Raw genomic sequence first — 23,048 nt, forward strand, 5'->3', positions numbered from 1 at the left:
TGCTTTCACTTCAGCACTTCATAGAACGTGAATTGACCCCTTGATTATGTATGGCTATTCAAGTGAAATAATTAAATGTTGAGTGTGTCTGTTTTGTATCATTTTACTGTTCTGACCCACTTAAAATGTGCTTGTGTTTACAAAATTTAAATGGTTCTTTCACATTCAATTTTTTTTTTTATATACTTTTCATATCACTTTTCATATCTTTCCAGCAATTTTTTCTGATCTTGTTTGTCATGCGATTTATTCTTTGGCGGCCACCAAAAACGGGATCGTCATGACATTTTTGAAGAATTTCTTTAATTTTACCGGCATTAGTCACATTCTTAACCTTCGGGGTTAGTGCTATTGTTAAGTTTTTGAGAACTTTGGTACCTATTTCTTTAAACTTACCTACTCGAGTATTTATTATTCTTGAACAATTTATCTCCTAAGCGACAACTGTATTTTTATTTTTTTGCATGTCCTAGATTTCCGGCATTGTTCAGCCTAGTAAAGTACTGTCCTATCAGGTTGCTTGATTTTATTATGCTACAAATTTTCTATCCTTTGGGGAATTGAAAACGAGCTCGACATGTCTTGCAAATTTATTACGCGCTTCATATATTATTGGGTTCTCATTGTGACTTTCAGTTTCTTCATTCCTGTTGTTATTATTATTATTGACTGGTTTTATGGTTTCGGATCTTCTTATAATTTTCATTATTTTGCATTCTTCCACTGACATTTCTTTAAGACTTTTGATATAATTTATTATATATTTTAATTTCCAGCTATGTACTCCATGGGGTATTAAGTGTCATATTACTATGAATACGGTTTTAATAGTGGATATGTAATTGTTTAGAAGAAAATTAAGTATATGTACTTTAATGTTGAAGTGGAATTTGCTGGTTTTCCTGTTGAGTATCTGAGAGATGATGGTGGGGCTGGTCGATGACTAGCGAGGAGTTCCTAAAGCTTTTACTGGACAATCATTTTCCCGAAGTCCCAGTTGCGCAGGGATCTTCGCCTGCATGGTCGGCGGTTGTTGCCCATGCAGAAGTGCCTGCCATTCCACTACGGGAAATTCAAATAACCTGGGCTATAGGGTCGTTCAAGCCTCCGGGCCCGGGTGGAATAATTCCTGCGCAACTTCAAAAGTCTTTAGGGATTTCCCACCGCTGGTTGGCCACCATCTACACTAACTGCCTCAGGCTTAGCTATATCCCGAAGTCTTGGCACACGGTTAGGGTCATCTTCATTTCGAAGGCCGGCAGAAACCGGATTTCAGGCCAATCAGTCTCTCGTCGTTTCTTATTAAGACGTTTGAGCGGTTGATTGACCTGTACCTACGGGAAAGGATACCTCGGAGGTTATTGTCGGCTTCACAGCATGTGTACTGCAAGGCAGAACGACGGAAACGGCTCTCCATTCGATTGTAAAGCAAATAGAGGGGTCCCTATAACACAAAGAGATGGTTGGTGTCATGCGGGGACACATTGCAAGCAGGGCATACATTCTGTATGTCGGGGTTGATTCTGGATAGGCAAGAGTCTATAACCTGTTACAGTATCCAGATCGAAATTCATTTCTCTCCCTGATGAGGAGTATTCTCGCCTCATTATGTAGATGGTGTTCTGGGGACATAAGAAGACAACCCGTGGCGGTTATAAGGACAGTATTTTGGCAGGCCTGTATCTTCTTCCAGTGAGTAGTCTTTAGGCTTGGCTACCATATTGGGTACGCGTGGCATGCAATCGGCTTACCGTCTAGGATGATTCCTAGATGTTTTGTGCAAAGTTTCTCCTGTAGGGTCGCCCCTCCTAACTCAGGCCTGGTCCAATTTGGGACTTTGTACCTGTCAACCCGATATTAGATGCCCAGGTATGAGTATCCCGAATCCACCTGATCCACCAAAAAGCTAATCGTTGGAAGGCACTTTCCACCTATGACAATTTCAATGTTATCTGCGTAAGCCGAAAGTTTTACGGGTCCCACATCGAATCGCCTGAGCAGCTGGATGATGAGCAGCGTCCACAGTAGAGGTGATAGCACCCCTCCCTGCGGCGTTCCCCTGTCCACTGATTTCGTGGCCGCGTACAATCCCCATTGTGATGTCATCTTCCTGCAATTTAACATGCAGCCGATCCATCTCGTTAAGGCTGGATGTACTTCAATATAATTAAGACCATCCATAACCGCCCATTTTGAAACATTATTGAAAGCCCCGGCAATGTCTAAGAAGAGCATATTCCTTATATTCCAGGGCTTTCTCTATGCTTATTACCACCCTATGAAATGCGGTGTCTACCGATTTGCCTTTGGTGTGAGCATGTTGTGTTGTGGAGACAGCTTTTCATCCACGTTGGACTTTATGTACACATCTATCAGCCTCTCAAAGGTTTTGAGCAGAAATGATGTTAAGCTAATGGGTCTATAGTCTTTGGGATACACGTGGCCCATCTTCTCCGCCTTTGGTAGGAAAGCTACGCGAGCAGTTCTCCAAGAGTGCGGTACATGATTCATTCTTATGCACCCATCGAATATTATTTTAAGCCATTCCACGACCGCTCTTCTTGAAACTTGTAGCATGGCCGGGAATATACCATCTGGGCCCAGCGATTTAACCTTAGAAAACGTCTTCACTGCCCATTCGATCTTGGTATCGGTCACCAGCACTACCAGCTCCGTGATCGATGTGTGAGTGCTGTCTGCTGGCTCTTCTCAACGATCTCCCGATGGGAAATGTGTATCGAGAAGCACCTCAAGGGATTCCACACTATTACGTGACCATTCCCCGTTATCTTTCTTAATTAGTCCCTGAACTATGTTTCACCTTTAACTGTGCTGTTTCACTGGAGCACTCAATGTCCGTACAGAAACTTTTCCCTGAGGTTCTCTTCGCCCTGGAAATTTCATGCTTGTAGATCCTCAGTAGATCCCTTTACTTGCCCCGAAACGCTTCGCTTTCCGCGGTCTTTGCTAACTTAAACATTTCTTTTACCTGTCTTCTTAGCAGACTCAGCTCATTGCTCCACCATGGCGGCTTTGCTTTTCCTCTGAATCTTCTTAGAGGGCTAGTTTTGTTATACGCATTCATAAGAGTCCTTGTTAGGAATTCATTATACTCCTCCAGTTCCTCCACATTGGCAACTTCTTTGGGTTGTCGCAGTTTTGTTTCTACCTGTTTTTGGAATGTAGTCCAGTTCGTTGACCTAGGGTTTCTAAAGGTTCCTCCCATCTCTACCGTCTCTAGGGGGATGTTGAAGCTGATATATGCATGGTCGGAGAAGGATGGTCTATTAAGAACCATCCAATCACACCTTGATATATCACGTTCGGAGTTCAATGTAATATCCAAAACATTGCTGGATGTTGGACCAATGTATGTAGGGACATTTCCCGTGTTTGCTATCTGCAAATTGGTTTGCGGGATGTAACAAAATAGAGATTCGCCTCTCTCGTTCGTATCTGCTCCTCCCCACGCATTGTGGTGCGTATTTGCATCCGCGCCTATGACCAACCGCCCTCTGCGCCCTTCGTCCTCTATTAGCCTCTTGCACTCCATCCGTGGAATCTCTGCAGCATGGGCCATGTAGCAAAATGCCAGGGTAAAAGCCTGCTTATTTCTTTACTCAACGGCCACCACTACGAGGTCCTAAGTAGTGTTATTAAGCAGCATATATGAATTCAGCTGTTTCCTTACCATTACTACAGCTCCCACCCGTCCTTCCGTTTGCGCGAAGTAAATTCCAAATCCGCGCGCGCTAAGTCCAGAAGCCTTTCTTCCCGATGAGAGCCACGGCTCCTGGATCAATGCCACGTCAAACGAACCCTCCTCAATGTTGGGAGGAGTTCACTCGACGCCACTTTACTGTGTTGGATGTTTATCTGTAGGACTCGCCACACCATTGGGCTCTTTGTCCCCCTCCATCACCTTCGTCGTGATGTCGTAGTCCTCCCCTTGCCCTTTTGGTTTGGAGTATTCGAGGTCTCATTCAGCCTCTCGTAACTATTGTGCCGGGTGTACCTCTGTGCGACTCGCAGCACCATTTGGCTGTTCATCCTCTTCTAGCACCTTCGTGGTGACATCGCCTACTTCATCCTGTCTTTTTTCCCTTAGGATTTTGAGGTCCTTTTCAGCTTCGCCTACTTCTAGCGTGTTAGGATTTTTATCCTCGGAACTTTTTTCTTTCTGTCTTTTTCTTACAAGCTGCGTGTACAATATATCCTCCGACTGCTTGTTTATTTGGAAGATGTAGAACTGGCCTTCCTCCGTAGGTCGAGATACAGTAAATACCTTCCAATCCTGTGTCGGTATGTTCGGATTCTGGTTATGCAGAAGTCGCAGTGTATTCTCCGATTTCATCACGCATGGTATCCATACCTTAAATTTTGGTACCGTGGGGATTTGGGCTTTATCCACCACCTCAAACCTTGCGCTCGTGCCTTGCCTTTGGAGGTTTGGAACGAATTCCTCCCGCCACCGCAAGTTCGCGATTCCGTCGCACGCTATCATCTTCCCACCATTATACCACCCCCCCTCCCCCGGAATCAAAGGTTGGAAGGGGCTTACTTGGTTGTTCCCGCATAATCTTAAGCATTAAGCTAATAAGCTCCACCTTTCAGTAGTCATCTGTCCGAAAGGACTGCTACGACCAACCAGCGCCCCAGTCAGTGACTGCTTTGCCACATCACTCATCTTCTCGGGGGAAAACTGGAGTCTTAGTGTTATCTCCCTACGGCATCTCCGAGAAAGCCGGAGTCTTAGCTTTAACTCCCTTTAGCACCTCCGAGAAAGCCGGAGGCTTAGCGTTATCTCCCTTTGGCTTATCTTTGGCCCCTGCCTCGCGGCTCTGGGGCTGGGTCCTTTCTGCCTCTTGAAAGCAGGCTTGTCGTCTTCCGCCCAACGTTGCCTCTTCATTCTGCCATTCGACGCTTCTTCCTCATCGTACCGGTTGCAGAACCGAGGGTTTATCGCAGCAAACCTTTTGAACTGCCTTCGACCTATTTCTACCGCCTCATGGGCCCTTGCCGAGCGCTCGATCTCCACTTCTATTGGGTCGACCACTGCTACCAGGCGTTGGACACGGTAATGCGAGAGAGCTCTTTTACTTCCTCTGCTCCGTACCCTTCTCCACTCTTCTACTCCGCTTTCACTTGTGCGCTTTTCCAACACGGAGTTCATTGAATCAGCACTACTCTCGCTCCCCGAGTCCGACGTATCGCTTAATGCGTATTTGTCGTCCTTGGCTTGCGACTCAGTCCTCCTCTTATCATCGTCCTTATTACAATTAGGTAATGAGTCGTTCATCTTGGTCGTACGACCACCTGCCCAACGAGGCGGGCCAAGCGGTCCAGTATTATATACGGGGAAAGAACCGTCCGCCACAGCAACGCCCCTTACTGTGGTAAGGCCATCAATACTTCCCGAGGTGGCCCGGTATCGGGAAGGCTCCATTCGAATACAGCCGAATTTATCCCCTGGCTGCAAATCGTTCAATAGGCACGGTCCGCATAACACCTTGGATTAGGGGGTTGGCAATTCTTTGTCACCGACATCCCGCCGCCATCCTATGAGGCGAAACGGCGTAGATGTCAGTCCTAAACAGCTCCGCCTCATAGTCGGGCGCTATGGAGTTCGGCTAAACCCTCACACCAACGACAAGATGCCTACCCTACTGAGGGAACTTGAGTGGTAAATTCCAGTAAATTAGTGATAGTTGATTTGCCCTTACAGAATCCATGTTGCGAGCTTGCAATTATGGGGGAAATAGAGAACGTTAGGTGGTGGGTAACAATAGCTTCAAATAACTTTGGGATGGCGGATAACTTTGCTATGCGCCGATAGTTTTCTATTGCAGACCTGCTTCCATTTTATGGAGCGGGATAAGAAAATATTCCTTCCACATTGTCGGGAAAACACCATATATTAAATATAAATTAAATAAATCTGTTAGCGGCTGATAGATGTACGCAGCACATTTTTTAAGAAAGTGTGTCGGGATCCTGTCAGGGCCGTATGTATATGATACTTTTAAAGTTTTAAATATGATAATAAATCTTCTGAAGACATAAATGGTGCTCTGATCGAATAACATGTATCAAGATGGTATGGGTATTCATTAGGTGAAACGTTGGTCTCAATAGAGTAATTTGATTTGAAAAATTCCGCAAAGAAGCCGGCAATCACTTCATCATCGCTGGATATATTATCTTTGAATTTCATGGATGATGGAAACCCTTTAACCCTGCGTTTAGAGTTTACGAATCTGTAAAATGCTTCGGGATTGGAAATTATATTTCTTTTCCTTTTGCAAAGATAAGCTTTGTAACACTTTTTGTTGAATTGAAAAGACTTATGGCGTAGAATTGAGTACTGTAAGTAATGGTTATGTCTTCTTAAACAACTTGAAAGACCTAGACTTTTTATTTTTTTAAATTTTCAGCTCTTTAATGAACCATATTTGGCTTGTATCGGAATGTACACAAATCCGCTTAGGTACGTATTTTTCCAAAAGATAGTAAATGGTGTTGTAAGAGTGAGGAACGCTTTACTCCACGTCAGCATTAAATATTGGCCACACTATTCGAAATAGATCACGATTTAATTTTTTAAAATTTGTCTCCGCAAAGTCAAAGCGATAACTGGAGTTGAACCTTTATTATCGCGGTTACAAAGATTACTTAACACTTCGTAAACTATTTTAAGGGAAGGGTGGTAAACATCTTCAGATTTAATAATGGCCTCGCATCGCCTAATGGAATAATTAGAGTACTCATCCACAAAGGCTATATCTAATATTTTTCCGAATTTATTCGATTGGATGTTGATTTGTTGAAGGCAAAGTTCGGTCATTCCGTCTAGAAACTCATTATTCGAAGACTTTGACGAAACTGGTATGATATTACAGTCACAGATGCACCATGAAATGAGCGGCATATTGAAGCCACCCAAGACAATAATGGAATCGGAAGGCTTTAGCATTGAATTTACAGTTTTTAGCTAGGAAATCTGATGCATATAAACGGACATTTCAGAAAATGGCGGGATATAGCAAATGGCTAAGTAAATGTGGCTATTTGCTAGCTGGGCGCTTATGCATAAGAACTCAATTGTATCGATGGCGGGTACGCTAATCTCTTCAGATGGTATTGAAGAGTGTACAGCAGGCAGAACTCCACCTCAGATTCTGTTCAGGCGGTCATTTCTATATATTTGGTAGTCATTGCAGAGGATCTCTGAATTAAAGACATGAGGTTTCAGCCAAGTTTCAGTAAAAGCAATTATATCATAACATAAGTTAAATGATTTTGAAAACAGTTCAGATAATCTGGTGTTTAAGCCTGTAACATTTTGATAAAATATATCTAAAGCAGGTTTTACGTTCAGTTTTTTGACTCAGTGCTATTAAGAGGGATGTTTGCTAAGTGTGAAGCACTCTTGTTCCGCCTGTATTCAAATTCCCGCACAAATGCCCCAAAGGGCTAAAAATCGTTACTACAGATAGTATCAAAATGTTCACTAGGTACATCTAATCTAAAGGAAGATACATTTCTTTCATAGCTAAAATTAAATTTCCGAATTGTTACTTGGCCGCTTTTCGATTTTGAGCAGATATAGGTATTCAGATCCTCTTCTAGTCTCCCTCTGGAATCTTGACAAAAAAATGGATTTTTTAGGAGGGATTACAACAAACTTCCTAGTTCCTAGTTCAGTCGCCTGAGAACGGTTTACAGGCTCAATATTTTTTTAGCTGCTGGTTTTGTTGGGGGTGCATTTGATGTTAAAGGCACTACTGTAAGCGAACTAATCGATGCTAAGTTTATTAATTCTACGTCCTAGGTACGGGAACGATTGGGTTCGCGATGCTTTGAACGGGGTCGAGGGTCAGTACGCCAGCCGAGACATTAGTCCGTTTTCGTTCATTATCGGGGCTGTCACTATTAGCATTAGAAGATAAATCAAAATACATTTAAAAGTTTTAAACAAGTATTCATAATACTTGAATTTATCCCCCAATGCAGAAAGTTCTTTACCGATTTCGGAGAATTTGTTTCGAGTATGTTTGAAAAACTTAAAAAGATCCACTTCCGTGGATCTGCATTTCAAGCACGACCAACGCACGCCCTTGTTATCGTTGGGCGCGTCACATACCCTTGCCATCAAACTAGCGCACTTCATGTGAGCAAGCTCATCACAAAGCCAGCACGCTACGAAACGCTCGGTATCACCCTGCACTTGGCAGTTCGCAAAATTGCAAGACATTATAAAGCAACGTTTATTTAGTTTATGTGGTTAAAAAGTAAGAAATGGTTGATCAGAAGGAGGCAATAAAATAGATTGGAGATCACAGTTTGAAAATCACTCTATGATCAGTTTGAATATCACTGTATGAGCAGTTTGATGTCACTACTAAATAATGCTTTACAACACACAATGAAAACAGCCGTGCCAATGAGAAGAAAATGAAACAAATGTACACGAACAAAATACAACAATTTAAAATTGAAAATAAGTAAATGCCAATCAAATGCAACAACAAAAATGCAAAGTGACTCAGCAAATATGTATGTATATACACTTTATCAATAATTTTTTTTTTAAGATAAAATTTATTTTAGTAAAGAAAACCAGAACTTTAAATTGCTGAATTCAGTACCCAACGTTTTTACACAAATTTTTAGCACAATAATTATTTAAACAAATAAATTTATTGATTTTAGACAAAATAAGGCACAGTAAAAATCAAAACACAATATCACAGCCTGACGTTACCACGAACATATACGTGCGTTAATAATTTTGCATTTCCAATGTACTTACAAGTTTTCTTAAAAAAATTATGAAAATCTTTTTTTGTAATTTTTTTTTTTTTTTTGTCAGATGATGGACAGTTAAGTATAGTTTTTTTTCTTACTCAATTAACTTTACAAAATATTGTCTAAATATAATTTCTATGCTATTTTTATTTCTATTTCAATTTCCTTTCTATGCCAATTTTTATATTTTTCTTTTTATGGCATTTTGGGCTGCAAACTTTTTTTCTATATTTAGGCTGCATCTGTGCGATAGTCTGGGGAATACGCAAGATGAGGCCATACTTGGAAGGATACCGATTCAAGGTAATCACGGACCATATGTCTCTAAAGTGGTTGTGACGGACTAATTCCTGCTGAGGTATGCCCAGTCCGTCCAGGGTTCCTATATTTGGTGGGGGAACCTATTCCGATGAAAATAAATAGACAAAGGAGTTCTGAAAACGTTATAAAGTTTATTTAAAAAGGGATCGATATCCTTAAGAGCTACTCCTATTCTTTGTCCCTGTCTAAATAAGAGTAGCTGAGGTAGAACCCCTCTGCTAGCTCTCCGTCAGTTGGAGTAGAAACCTCCTACTGAATATAAAATAATTCACGAAATGAAGTAGAAACCTTCAGGTCGTGTTGGTCAGTGGTAGAAGCCCACTGACTCGTATGCCTATCTCCTAGCTTCTGATCTTACAAGCTAATTTGCCGCCCTTATATACGATTTTGTACGCCGGTGGACAGTTATTTCCTAAAAACAATTCATTGTAATAATTCATCAGTTATAAAATTATGTAGGGCTGCACGCAGGCAGTCAGTAATTTTACAATAACAATTATAAAAGTTGGAAATGCAAAAATCGAATTCTAGTTTAACGCTACTTTCGCTGTATTCTATTGATACATACATACGCTTACATGCTCACATGCGTTTTCCTTCTTTCCATTATTATACATATGGTGGTACATCGGTATATATACATATATGCATATTTTCGATCATGTATGACGATCCGCTATCCCGGCATTTCATATCCCAATTTTAGGGAGCCCTAATATACATAGCGAACAATGTGCCAAATCTCGTACGTACGCTTGTTGTATGCCTGCCGTGTTTTCCAGTCTTTGCTTTACCTATCGAATTCGATCATTTGTGTTTATGCGTATGTTTGCTGTCACTTGGTTTTGATGGTGCGTTGGCCTCGTTTGATGCTTTCGGCTTCTGCTTAGCGCGTGCGTTGGTGTGTCGTATGCTTGTACGTAAGTATGTAGAGAAAAGTCCCAATTAGTAGCAGCGCTTAGTTTGGCGACTTTTACTGCTGATCTTTGTTTATCCAAATTATTATGTATGTTGTATTTGTGGCTGAGTGCATTGGATGCGCAAAGGGTTGGTTGACCGGCATAATTTTATGTTTTTGTGCATTTCCATTTTCCTTCCAAATGTTTTAGTGTATGTTAGGGTGACCTATATTTGAAACTTATGTGGGCGAAAAATGTAAATATTGTGCTTGCGTGCAAAAGTGCGCAAGTCTGGTTTATCCTTCAATTTAGTAAATAATAATTCAATATGCGACCGCATGTATTTGTTTTGACGTGTAATTCATAAAGGTATAATTCATGTCATAAAAATGTATAAATGTTAAATTCAGAGTTAAATTCAATTCTTGTATAACATGTATGTAAGAAAAATTAAAATAGGTATATGTTGTGAGGGTACAAAACCCTCGGTTTTGGGGTCCTCACACTCCCCCCTCACCTACCGCAGCGAAGCTTACGGTCACCGTGCCGGTGCGTGTGATCCGTACTCGGAAGAAGTGTTCGCTCACACTGCCTTCGTCGTCGCTGTCGTCATGGTTGTTGTTGTCGTTGAGGCTGCCGTTGACCTTACTGTCCATACGGCTTAATATTTCGCTGTCGTCGTTGTGTTTGTTGAGGCTGTCGTTGACCTCGCTGGCCATACGGCTTAATACTTCGCTATCGTTGTTCGTTGTTGGCGTTTTGCTTCCCTTCCCATCGGCGGTGTGTGACTCCAGTCTATACTGTAAGTAAAAAACTGGTATATCATGAGCTTAGTTACAGGGTATATTTATGTGATTATGTAATTGTGGTTAGAGTTTACCGCGCTTCAGTGGTTGATCCGAAGTTCGGGTACTTCTTGAAATTAAATTTCTTCGTTCATGATTTGATACTGTTGCGGTTGGGCGTGTACGCTACTACCGATTTGATTCGAGTTGCAGTAGAATCTCACGTAATAATCCGTTATTCCGGAGTTGTCTCTGGGTGTGTGTTAATTTAGGGCTGCTATAGCAAACTGTCTTCCTAGGTGTAATCTTGCTCCAGGTATCGGTCCTCTGGCGATCTGTACTTGGGTTCCTCGAGCGACCTGTACTTGATTTTCTGGAAATGTTCGTGCCTGATTCTCCGTATTGTTTTGCACTTGAGCGTCTTTATATACTATCAGTTTTTGGCTCGGACTTTGGTCCTCTTCGTGTTGCCTCTCGGTCTCCTCGCTGACTCGTGTGAGCGTACCACAGATGGCTACCTCGCTATTCTCTCTCTGTTGTTGTACCTCGGGGATATTGTTTGTTGTTCGATTGGACGATGTTGACGGGATTTGATCTTCACTAGCGTTCTTCTTGTTACCCTGTTCATTCCTTTGCTTTATGGATTCATTATTGTCGGCGGCGTCTGTTGCGTGGTATGCTTTCAGCTCACTTAAGTGGGCTGTCCTCCTCCTTCCTCTGAAAACTTTGTCTAGCTCTACGATCACTGGTGATACAAAGTTCGTTACCCGGTGGGGTCCACTGTACCTGGGCGCTAGTTTGGCTGCAAAGTTATCCACCGCTTTTGACAGCTGATGATCCTTTACCAGCACTAGGTCGCCTATAGCCATGCTGTTGCTGCCAAAGTATTGGTTGATTGTTGCTCTTTAAAATGGTATTCCACCCTTTTTATACCTTATGCTGCCAGTCATTAGTTATTTATTACAATGCGCCAAAAATTCCTTATAATTAACATTGCCTTGTGTATCCTCTTGATTTACCACCAAGTGTAACAAATAAATGCTGCAATTCTGATCGTGCTTTTTAAAAATTTCTTAATGAGTATGTAGAAATACTTTGAAACTAATACGTTTATTAGGTTTAAGTTGTTGTGTGCATTTCTTTAAATCCGATTCAGTATGATTTTAGGCGATTGCCCGCAAACATTCACTAATTTTCGAATTTACTATGACTACGGTTGTAGAATTCCGTTCTCCATAAAAATACGTGCAATCTACTCATAATGCATAAGATTGAGTAAAACGCATCTATATGAAAATCTGCTAATGTGTCGGGGCTTTTACGATCGAGGCAGGATCGTCATGAAATAACGAAAGACGCTTGTTGCGTGTTGTTGCGAATTGATTTTCTTTATTGAAAATTGGTTCTTTTATACAATAATTTCTTATATACTAAAATACCTATTTCCATTAATACTTACAAACTAAATATGCAAGTCAGCATATAGTATATACAACAATAACCTATTTAGGTACATATACTCATATGTACATATATGTATGTACTCAGTTTTTCGGTCAACACAAATATTTGATAAACGTAAACAAATATGAATCTTAAGTACATGTGCGCTTAAATACATACTAAACTCAAGTGCATTGCACTCTTTTTGGGCAATGATATTCGACTACATGTAAGTATGTATGTATAAGACAATTGAATGTATTGTAAGTAGAATGTATTTCTAGTCATACTACAACATGCGACACCCAGATTTGTCGGGTAATCTTTGTAATGTCCCAAACGAGTACATACTAGAATTTGCAAAAGCGCAGTGAAACGCCAAATAAGTATCGCTGAATAGGTGGACCCACTAATAACTGATCGTTGAGAGGTTTGCCTTCAATATCTTTGTGAGATCCATCGAACACCACACGCAACCCAATTGTAGAGCTATCAGGCTTAAACACTGCATGGTGTGGCAAGTAATACTGAGGCGACTTGTTTATGTTTTCTGTGCATAAATTTCGTATACCCTTGCAATAGTTGCTTATTGGCGTGATGGCGCCGTTCCATGCTGCTCAACCTCTGAACAGCTCCTTGTAATGTATGAAATAAATAATAAATTTAAAAAAAATTGCTTCAAATAAATGAATGTTTTCAAACATTTAAAAGCAATAAGGGCAACCCCACTTAATCCATACAAATAGACAATATTAGTATATGTTTGAGACGTCATTTTACCTAAATCAGGTTTTGATTCCTGTTTTTCAACACTTTCATGAAGAAGTGTATGATGTTTCGCATAACAAGTGAAGCTTGATTTACAATCATAAACTCGATGACCTAGTTTGAGGCAGTTGAAGCAAATACCCTTCGATCTTACTTTACGGTCTGATATAGACGCTGCAACAGATTCTGTGCACTTTGAAATGTTGGGTTGCCCATTACAAAAGGTGAATGATGAACATGATGTTGTTGTGCTGTGACATGCGAACGTACTGATGTGTTACGCTCTGCAGCACCTAGTGTGTAACTCATTTGATTCCAAATGTATAAAACGAGCATCGAGAAGTTTTAAAAATTCATCAATCGTAATACTGGTTTTTGATCCAATATGCTCAAACCAGTTGTGACGTGTTCCTGCATCCAATTTGTTCAGAAGAATAAATATTAACCATGGGTCACGATCCTTAATGTTTATAGCTGATAACCCTCGCAAACACTCGTCTGCGCCGTCAATAGTTTTACGCAAAACTTTAGGGTTTGTTGTAGTTGCTGTTGGCAGTTTCATAAATCTTTTAATGAAAGATCTTGCTACCAAATGTGGCCTATCGTAGCGTTGTTCAAGTTTGCTCCATGCCTCGGCATAAGTGTCGTTCGTAACCGGTATGGTTCACCAGCTAAAAATGATAATAAGTAGTAAAACTTTTGGGTATTCGATAGATTTGCATTCTACTGGTTTTTTGAATATATCGCCGAATGTTTTCCACGTACTGTATTCACCCGAAAATACTGTCAATTTCGATAGTACGACGTTATTATCCCAGCAAAAATCAAGCTACGGAAAATGGCGACCAACAACAAAAAATCCCACATTGTTCCACAAAAAAGTTGATTGTTAGATGAAAAAATGAGATGGACTACTGAAATGTCCGATTCATATCTAGCTTGACTTTTCTTACATTGAATGTGTATGAACATATGACAGAAGTGAAAATTATTCCATATTCATAAAATTGTGCCCGTGCCTTTAATCAAAATTGAAATTTGCAAACAAAAAATCAACTACAATTGCAAATTTATTGCAAAATGTTTAGTAAAGTTGTTTTAACAACGAAAAACCAAAATTCAGTTACATTAACAGTGAAAGTTTTGTTATATTACGTGCGTACGTACATGCACGGGTATAGGTGTTTCCTTACCATGACTGCAACGCTGAATCCGCGAGCGTTGAGTCCAGAAACCTTTCATTCAGATGAAACCTATGAACACTGAACGAAGATATCAACGAGGAGTAAACCCAGTGTATAGCGTAGTACCCGCTTGTTTGTTTCTTTACCAATGATGCCACCAAAACAACCTGGACAGGCGCCAATGCCCAGTCAGCCACCCATGCCGGGTCAATCCCCAATACCCGGACTTCCTGGTTATAATATATGCTAATATATTTCAAATATTGCTGATGATTATTTTTGTATTATTTTCTTAAGCAAGTGATTTTACATAGGAATTTCATAATGGCGTCTCTGGTGCATTTTGGCTGTAAACCGTGTTATCACCATTAGTGGCCACAAAATATGTGGTACAAGATCAGGGTAATTCCTCGTCACGTTACGTTAGGTACTCATATTCGAAACTAATGATTTATTTGTCAATTAAATTTATTTTTTCGTGTGCAGGTCCTCTTTGTATTGCATATCTGATTACTTTGAAGAACGTCAAGTTGGTGGTCAACGTTTCAACATTTTCCAAGGTTTGATAGTGGGTTTGACATTGATTTTATTTTCATAGTTTATAATTATTTAAAGGTTGCGTTAATGCTACATGTACATTGATTTAAGTGGCGGTGCCGAACAATTTTTGGAAGAAACTGAGCTTCGTTACATGATGCTATAATGATTGTGCGGCGTACAATTAACATGATTCTGTTGTTGCTGGTAGGTCAAAACACAAAGTGAAAAAAATGTCTAATCTTAAATTGTTAAGTAATATCACGAGAAGATTGTTTCCAACTCCGGAAGAAAAAAATATAAAATTTGTGTCAGTGAAATGATAATTATTGCTTTTGGTTGTTAGTTTTGAGGCATCGTCTTCGAATGCCTTCTGATCGTATATGCCGTTTCTTTTGCCAACTACCTGTAAGGCTTTAAACTGATCAGTAACGTCGCCGTGGACTTGTTGCTGTTGTTGTTGTAGCGATAAGGTTACTCCCCGAATGCTTTGGGGAGTGTTATCGATGTGATGGTCCTTTGCCGGATACAGATCCGGTACGCTCCGGTACCACAGCACCATTAAGGTGCTAGCCCGACCATCTCGGGAACGATTTATGTGGCCACATTAAACCTTCAGGCCATCCCCTCCCTCCCCACCCCCAAGTTCCATGAGGAGCCTCGTCTGCTAGTGAAACAGGATTCGCGTGGATAGGTGAGGTTGCAATTGGGTTTGGAGAAGCTATATATTCCGTTGGCAACCTGAAGGGTTGCGCTACACACCCCTTGAATCTGGTATTTTAGTCCCTCTTACGACAGGCATACCTACCGCGGGTATATTCTGACCCCCTTACCCGCCGTGGACTCGTTCAGTGTAATGAAGTTCAGCCCTATCACAAAACAATCAAAACATGTTTGTACCCCAAAGTAAACGAGGTACTCAAGGGGTTGATAAGCGACAAAGCTTTATAGCTTCAGAGCTTCCGCAACCCAATTGTCAACCTCGTCTATGCGAGAGGAATCCTGTTACAAATATGAATGTATCACACACATATTTATCAGGCGGGGCTCAGGCGACCCCCAGTTCCTTGCGGAACTGGGAGGGATTGCTTAGATGGTTTAATGTGATCATATTAATCGTTATCGAAGCGGTCGTTATGGTGCACGGTCGGGCTAGTACCCTAATGGACCATCACCATCGATAACACTCCCCAAAACCTTCGGGGAGATTGTTGTTGTTGTTCAAGTGAAGTAAAAGATGGTCGGATATTCTCTCCACGGACTGTAATCAAATTATCTTTGCGCAGAAGAGCCACATGTAAAAAGAAAGAAATAAAAATACAGCGATCATCTCTTATAATTAAATGTTAGCAGTGAAATCTGTTGTTTCAAGCGCTCTACGATTATATTTTTCGATAATACAGCTTATTGATCTTAAGTATTTATCAGTCAGCCTGTGAAATATTCTGTGTAGCACTAATTAGAGTCTCATGTATATCTTTGCCGATTTCACATGTACACGTGCAACATTAAGGTATGTAGAATATGTCATAGGTCAACCAGGGGTGTCTTGTAGTGGTGGGATTATTTTCGAATTATATTCGAATAAACGTTATTCGAATAAACGAATAAATTTATTCGTTCCAAATAATCCGAATAATATTTATTCGAATTTTTTATTCGTTCATTCGCTTTCATTTATTAGAATTCCTTTCCTTATTTTTCGGATAGTACTGTGCATAGTGCGCACTATCCGGATACCTCGAATAGTAAAATAAAAGACATTGCGTTTATGTTACGCTAATCGCTTGTGCAGATGAGCATGCACATATATGTATACGTACATATATTTATGTGTGTATATATGCATATGTGCATATATTTTTGTTTGTTTGGGGTTGCTTTGTTAAAATTAATTTATTTAGTTACATATATTTACGTAACCAAAGTTGTGCTTGAGGCTTAAGCTAGAAATAGTTATCGGGGTCGTTTACCACTGTACTGATCATAGAACTTTGTTTACTAGTAAACAGGTGTGGAAATGTTCATACAAAATGGTACATGTAAAATATGTACCTAATTTTAATAAGATTAATATGGTAGGTATGTTTGTTTGTAAGTTGTATGGAAAATTTCTGTTTTCATTTCTTTTGGTTTGTATAAACATCTAATTGGTCACCATTAAAAAAAATATGTTTACATGTCATTGTCAACATTCTTTGCGAAGTCTCATGAATCAAAAGTTATTTAAGGTCCATGTTAACTTAATGGAAACTTTGGGAAAAAATTTCCTAAAATAAAGTTTGAAGCAATCCATTTTTAAACGTAACAATTCTAGTGGAATTAGTGACTAGTTTCAAAAACGGCTGTCTGTCTGTTTTTTCCGCTCCTTAAAATTTTGATTGTCCTTGAACGCGTTAAATGCTGTAATATAAATACCCAAAGGTGCATATAAGCATATTCTCACCTTTGAAATTAGATTCATATACAAGTGCATGTGGGTATCTCTATGTGTATGTATATGTATTCAAGAAAATGCGCAAAGGGTGATATGAAATAAGAATCCCACCTACTTTTACGGTTAGTGTGGGTATTGTAAATTTTTTGTTTATTTCATTTTATTGATGCTTGGACTAGCTAAGTATTCTTGCTTGCGGATGAAATTCTTTTCTTTTAAATCTTTTGGTTTTTGCAATAATTTTATGTATGCATACTCGTGTATTCTACCTGCTACTGACTGACCTAACTACTGCTACTGACTGATCACAGTCCTACCACCATAAATACATACGTAAATTTGCATATACTGCATATAACTTTTCCTTCGGTTTTTAGTTGTGGGTTTTTAATCGATTATGTATATGTTCTTTGCCTTTCTTTAAATGCTGCGCTTGAAATTTCGTTAACAATAAATATTAACCAGCATTGTCCTTCTATATCCTGCATTGCGTAACTTATTCATAATTAAAAAACGACACAATGGAAAGTATAAAATGAGAATACCACCTTATTTTTGTTGATGGTGTATGTACCTATACTCCGTATTGAACAGAAGACAAATCACTTATCACAAATGGTCAGTAGTATTTTGAGGTTTATTTCGAGTTATAAGACATTCAAAAAGCAAAAAACCTTAACCTTCGCCCCTCAAAGTGAACAATTTTTTTTATTTCATGATAAAATTTCTTTTATTTATTTCTTTTATATACATACATACATTAAAAACAATCTTAGCTGAATTACTCATTTCAGTGTCATATAAGGCTGATTTTCTTATTTATATATATGTAAACGATGACTTAGTTCTAAAATCTGTGTAAATATTTAATTTTTTTTATTTTGGTGTACAAATATTAAAGCTGCTACAAGATATGGGTTAAGTTTACTTCTTGAAGGCTTAACAATATTACCAGCACTTGAGAAAACTCGCTCGGAACATGTAAAAATAGAGGAAGAGGAACGCATACTCCCCAGGGAAACGCGTGTCACTCTTGCTCAACTTGTTTCTGGATACTGTAACAGGTTAAACTCTTACCTATCCAGAATCAACCCCGACATACAAAATGTATTCCCCGCTTGCAATGTGTCCCCACATGACACCAACCATCTCTTTAATTGTAATGTGGAACCAACGCCTCTAACACCCCTTTCCTTATGGTCCACCCCTGTTGAAACAGCAAGTTTCCTTGGACTCCCGTTAGAGGATATTGATGACAATTTGTGATCGGTCGCGGCTGTTAGGTGGGGCGAAGCATTGCTACAACAACAACAACAACTACGAATTTCTCATGCACAGAATTAACAGTTACAAAATATGCGTAGGCGCAACAAATGGCATAAATTGAAAACAAATCTAGTTAGCGGTCGTAAGATTTTCAGCTGTTATAAGTAAAATTTACAAAATTGATATTATTTCAACACCAATAGCAGCTAGCCCAGTACTCATATTTTGTTTACTTTATCAAAAATTTATTTCATTAAAAAACTCAAAATAAGTAAAATTTTTAAAACGTATATATATCGTTTATTCAAGCAAATTCATTTTAAATTATCTTTTAAAGCGTTTAGAGAAATGCTTGTCGGGATGTATGTATATGTATATTTTCATACATGTATATTTTAATTTTTTTCATTTCAAAAATATGAATTCTTCGCTTGTTTTGTTTTTTTTTTTTTTTGTACTATTTATGTAAATAATGTACTTTGTATGGCTGCAGCCCATTCTTAAATAATAAAGACATCAAGCCTTGTATTGTATTTGTTGGCGTTTTCATTATTTAATCGACTAAACTGAGATCTTATAACAATTAAAATGCAAAAGTTGGGTAAAGGGGATAGTGACCCGTTGGTACCATTTAATACTTTTTTTACACACGCTACTACAATTCACTAACACTAACAAAGCCCGCACATGCGCAGAACATACATTTGCACAGGTTCAGCAAATAACGATTGACATAGAAGTATTATATTGATATAGAAGTATTATATATATGTTATCAGTACAGTGGTAAACGACCCCGATAACTATTTCTAAGACTCAAGCACAACTTTGGTTACGTAAATATATGTAACTAAATAAATGAATATTAACAAAGCAACCCCAAACAAACAAAAATATATGCACATATGCATGTATACACACATAAATATATGTACGTATACATATATGTGCATGCTCATCTGCACAAGCGATGAGTATACCATAAACGCAATGTCTTTTATTTTACTATTCGAAGTATCCGGATAGTACTATCCGAATAATAAGGAAAGGAATTCGAATAAATGTAAGCGAATAAACGAATAAAAAATTCGAATAAATATTATTCGGATTACGAATACCTGGCGAATAAAAGAGTTTAATATTCGAATAATTTTTATTCGAATAGTCCCATCCCTAGTGTCTTGCATATTGGGTTCCATACGTGCTGCTACAGTGCTAGGTAAATAACTTTGTGCCGATGATAATGGTTGCAAGCATTGTATGGCTGTTTTTAAATGTAATTGAGTTTGACCGCAATAGGAATAAAAATCTTCCAAATGTCCTGCATGTGCCGCATCACGTTTAAGATTATCTGCTAAATTATGTTCTTGTAACGCCAATGCGCCCGTATTTAGTGTAAAGAATAGTGATTCCCGAAGTGGCGAAAGAAGACTTTTGACTTTTAGAATATTGTCCATTTTTTTCAGCTTGCTGTTGCTATTGTTTTTGAGCAGCATTTGAAACTTGAGATTGTATTTGTTGTTGTGGTGATGGTCGCATCATTCACACAGACGAAACTCCAGGTTGTATCATTGGATTTGGCCCACCAATTCCGGAAATTTTATTTGTTGCATGCCATGCATTTTCATATTGGGATTCATTGTTCAATGCGAATTTTCTTCTTTATTGAGCTAATTACCACGATTGTTGGTTAATAGCAATAAAAGTTATTTTAATTGAACAGTTGCTTTGGCCTGTTTAGGGATGGAACGATAGCTTTTTGGGTTGTACGATTTCTTGATCATCTGCTTTGGCTTAGACCACGTTTGCATCTTGGCGGAACCATATAAGTGAAGAACAGACTGTGAGTAGCTTAATTCACTTTGAGCAGAGGTATAAAGTCGAAGGGCTAAATTAATAGAGGTATGAAAATTAGGGGAAGCGTAGCATGCAATCGGCTGGTGATAATGAGCGTTTCTTTGTCTTTTCCCCAAGTACTGTCAGCAAGGGATTAGATGATTTTATTACGGCTCTGGATTTTCGGTACAATTACGGCTGCATGCTCACCAAAATGTAGATCCTGATCGAACGTCACACCCTAGGTTTTAGGGTGCAAGACAGTCGGTAGCGAAATTCCATATGGTCGACATTTGGCGCGTCCATGTTGTAAATAAGCTCGCCGATGATTTGGTCGGTGACAATGTCCGGTTCCGCGAGGCGACAAAACCGGAGAAATCAGGGAGATAGCTGTTTATTTTATTACAAAGCTCATCGATGTAGGAAACAATAGTATAGGCATAGGAAATAATAGTGACTCCTTCTGGTGGTGAATATAGCTATTGATATGTAGAAGTTAAACAGAAGTAGGGACGGACACCGGTTTGAATATGAGTCTTTTTGAAGTTATTGCAAAAAACCGTTTAGAATTTTTAATATCTTTCGAGGTACCTTCGTACATGTTTCTGAGATTGATGAATGAAACCTATTCAAACTCAATTTTCACCAGGACAAGGCCGCTGAGACTTTTCTATACTTTAACATATAATACTTTACCCCTTTTTAGCACAATTATCATTTTTGATTTTATTCAATTTTATAAAATGTTTCTTCCTCTTCAGTTCAGCACATCACAGGTTGGCGATGTGTTTGCGCAGGACTGTGCCTTCGCTACTTTATAATGAATGTCAATTCCCACCAATGGCTATTGCGGCCCGAGTTATTCTATTTGAATAGAATAGAGTAAAGAAATATATTATATGCTGCACAGTCACGTGCTTTCTTTATTAATAGGAATTAAATACTGATCTACATTTTGTATACTTAGGGCTATTTATAATACTGGGATGCGGCGGCAGATTTGCAGTGGAAAATCTTCTCTTATCTTATCCATTGCTTAGATTATTTACTAATACTTATCTATTGTTAAGGTTGTTTATCAGTCCTTATCCATTGCTTAGGTTATTTTCTTATACTCATCTGTTGTTAAGGTTGCTTATCAGTCCTTATGCATTGCTTATGTTATTTACTTATACTTATCTATTGTTTAGGTTGTTTACTATTAACAATCTGTTGTTTGTTTGTGCAAAATTCCGTTTCGGTTGCTGCCTGATACGTATTGTATCGATAATGATTCGCTGCATGTTATAGCGTGTTATGTGGCGACGTCAGCGGTGGCATTGTAAACACTCCTTAACTCTCCCCCTTGTTAAGAAAAAGTGTCCTCACTTTTTACTGTTGTTGTGTTCTAAGGCGGATCAATTCCGCTTCGTATATTTCGTTAGTGAGTTTTCTCCTTTTTTCTTCCTGCTTTATTTTGTAGCATTGACATATTTTGGCCGAAGAGTACACAAGGAGTGCTAGAGTTGCTAGGCTGAGAATGCTATACAATGTGAACTTTACGGGATGTTCTTCTATAGGTATAGTGTATTTGTAGATTTTTTGGATGTTCGTTAATTTGTAATCTGACTCGGAAGTTAGAATTTTTAGGATTTCTAATTGTTCATTAGAGTGAGAATGGATTGCATTTTTTGTTTCTTCTTGATGTTTGAGGTATGTTTTTTCGTCGATGTTTGTGGATATTTTAAATTGGGTAAGTTTCGGTCCTTTAATTGTATATCCATTCCATGTATGTTCTCCATCTGTGATGATATTACCGTGATCTAATACTAATATAGGTTTATTGTTTTCTTGAGTGATGTTACATTTAGCTTCCTTATTTTCTAAAAGTGGTATAGTACAATTATAATCTGCCAATTGTTGACATATATTCATTCCTACATAGTGTCTACATTTAGCTACTCTAGTATATTTGTTGTTACATTCAGCAATATGTTTATCAGTAATTATTTGTCCATGTCTATACATCAGTGGTGTTATATTATACAATTTACATTTGTTTGTTATAAGTGGATATTTATAAAAAGTTATTACGCAGTTTTGGTATAGGCAAATATGTGTATCTGCATATTCTAGTACATTTATTATGGGTGTATCAAATTGTTCATTTGTAATTATTTCTTCAATATTATTTAAATTTAAAGTGCCTGAATAAATATTTCCATTTTTTGCAAAATTGATTGTATTTGTGATGGCTACAAGTTCTTGATAGATTTCGTTTACTACTATTTTTTCTTTTACTGATTTAAGACCTAAGGTTTCTAAGATTTTTTTAAATTGAGAATTTATCTTTTGTTTTTGGTTGTTGTTTTTAATAAGTTCATTGAGCCCTGTCTTAATTTCTATTAGGTCGTCGTGGTCTGGTGCTGCTGTTATAAATTTTAAGATTGAACCTAAGAACTTTAACGATCTCTTAGTTCTATGCGAAGTTGATATAAGTTGCGATTTTAAGGTTTCTAATTTTTTCGTATGGTGCTAGAATTGTACTCAGGTTAGCTATGTGGTACAAAGAGTTTGAATTCTCAAATAAAAGGGATGGATCTGTATCTGTTAACAAATATTTTTTGTTATTCAAATCAGTTACTTTGTCACTGTTAGCAATTTTCAAAAGTAAGAAAAATATTATTGCGATTCTGCACATTTTGCTTGTTTTCTAATATTGTCTTTGTGTATCCCCTTGCTGTTAAAATTGTGTTGCCACGATCTCCTTCTACTTTGTGTTTAT

The 23,048-nt window shown here is 38.6% G+C and overlaps 1 protein-coding gene and 1 pseudogene across 2 annotated transcripts in view; one reads left to right on the forward strand and one right to left on the reverse strand.

The window, feature by feature from the left end:
• Positions 1-23,048, forward strand: part of Socs16D (Suppressor of Cytokine Signaling at 16D) — a 687,555-nt gene that overhangs the window by 587,930 nt on the left and 76,577 nt on the right. The gene's annotated exons all lie outside the window — the stretch shown is intronic.
• LOC137248035 (mediator of RNA polymerase II transcription subunit 29-like) lies at positions 15,885-21,192 on the reverse strand (annotated as a pseudogene).

This window comes from Eurosta solidaginis, chromosome 4 (genome assembly GCF_040869045.1).
Source record: "Eurosta solidaginis isolate ZX-2024a chromosome 4, ASM4086904v1, whole genome shotgun sequence".
Taxonomy (NCBI): Eukaryota; Metazoa; Arthropoda; class Insecta; order Diptera; family Tephritidae; genus Eurosta; species Eurosta solidaginis.